The sequence below is a fragment of the Nematolebias whitei genome, chromosome 6 (assembly GCF_014905685.2).
Source record: "Nematolebias whitei isolate Nwh7 chromosome 6, NemWhi1, whole genome shotgun sequence".
In the NCBI taxonomy this organism is placed as follows: Eukaryota; Metazoa; Chordata; class Actinopteri; order Cyprinodontiformes; family Rivulidae; genus Nematolebias; species Nematolebias whitei.
In genome coordinates, this window is record NC_056503.1 from 50,522,719 (window position 1) to 50,524,651 (window position 1,933).

Consider the following 1,933-nt stretch of genomic DNA (forward strand, 5'->3'; position numbering starts at 1 on the left):
GTAAACAAGTTCTCAGCTTCTTTTCTCAGAGAAAAACAACTTTTTACTCAAAGGCACGAGTTTCAACCGTGAATTTTGGAGCTTCGACAAGACGGAGGTTTTTTCCCGAGGTCTGCCTGTTAGCTTAGCTCGTAGCTTAGCTTCTCAGCTTAGCTGCTTTTAACGATCCAAAAACATGAGTTTGAATGTTTAAAACAGATTTTAAAGAGAAAAGAGAAAGAGAGGGGTCAGTGAAGAACCGGAGTTGAGTCTTTTGTCATCCAGTGTCTTCAGTAGAAAGAGACATGAAGAAACGATAAAGCTGATAAATGAAAATGAGGGTGATCATTTTCATTTATCGTGCGGTTGATTTATTGTTTATGGTGACAGGCCTAACTAAGCAAAGAGGCTACATGAAGCTTTTCAGAGTTCCTAACTCTCAGTGAAATTTTGATTTATAACTTGTTTTAATCAATAACGCTTCTCTTAACCTCTTCCTTCCCTCCAGCATTTGAGGATGCGTTTGAGTAACACTTATTCATTCATATTTTGTTACATATGTGCTTTACGTTTAAAGTTATGATACAATATGATTATGATATGATTATATTATTTGTGTTTGGAGGTTTTTAAATATCTAGCAGAGATGGCAGGGTGGTTTTTGACTCGATTATTCAATGGCAGTAAGTGAGAAAATGTCTGAGGAATGGAGAAAAAGTGTGCTGGTGGCCATTTTTAAGAACAAGGGTGATGTACAGAGTTGTAGCAACTACAGGGGAATTAAGTTGATGAGTCACACGATGAAGATCTGGGAGGAAGCAAGACTTAGACGAGAGGTGACTGTGAGCAGCAGGATGGTTTCATGAAGAGAAAGAGCTCCACAGGTCCTTCTTTGATTTGAGGATGATGATGGAGAAGAACAGAGAGGGTCAGAAAGAACTCCATTGTGTCTTTTGGAGGTACTTGGGGCTCCGTACAAAAAGTGACAGGAAGAGAAGAAGACTTCTCCCAGTGAGTGTTCAGAACAGATGAGCAGAGAAGCTGCAGGAGCTGACGGTGTCAGGGAGGAATCACAATCAGGACGGTGTTTCTAAATCATTAGATGTTAACATTTCCATGGCTGTCCCTGGATCCTTTTATTTTATTTATTTAACTTTCTCTGAGTAGGGAGACAGGAACCCCCTTGGACCCACTGCCGCTGTAAACCGGCTCAGAGCACTGCAGATGCAGCCCAGCTACAATGGTTGATACAGACAGGTTGAATTTATAAAGACTTTGGGTTTGGACTGTTAATCTTCAGATCTGAAGATGTCTCTGTGAAAATCTAAAACTCTACAGTAACCCTTCGGTTTATTCAAAGATGCAACGGTTTTTGACACTTTTGTAAAGGCAGCAAACTCGACCTCTCCTGTCTGAACTGCAGAAACACGATCCGTCACCGTGGCAGATCTTACACGCAGACCTGGAGTTGTAACAACCGGAGGGACCTTGTTTTATTAACATGGGCGGCTGGCAAAAGGTACGCCAGAACAATTATTTATGGACAAACAGAAGACAAGGAGACTTTAAAAATGTCAGGCAATTGTTGCGTTTTACAGTCGTCTCAGTGCTGGTTTGAGTTTCTGTGTGAACAGTTGAGGTGGCTCTTGAAGTGTTTATCACACAGTAACACCATCCTTTAACTGTATTAAGTAACATTTGTGTACATGAGAACTTAAAGGACAAGAGAAACGGTTGAATTTAGTTTGTCAGTTTCCCCCTCTAACGACAGGCCTGAAGGTTATTTTAACATGTTTCACTAAAGGATGAAGCTGATGTATAAAAACTCATGGACCAGTGCTAAAACAATGTTCAAAACAAACTCATAGCTTGATGGTGTTACCTGTGTATACGCAGCGTTAGAGCCGTCTGTGGCCACAACTGTCAGGTTGTAGAAGGAGCGCTGTTCAGCATC

General features: G+C 41.0%; 1 protein-coding gene across 1 annotated transcript in view; it reads left to right on the forward strand.

Annotated features, from left to right (window-relative positions):
• Positions 1-1,933, forward strand: part of LOC119411049 (protocadherin Fat 3) — a 62,426-nt gene that overhangs the window by 12,092 nt on the left and 48,401 nt on the right. The window lies entirely within an intron of this gene.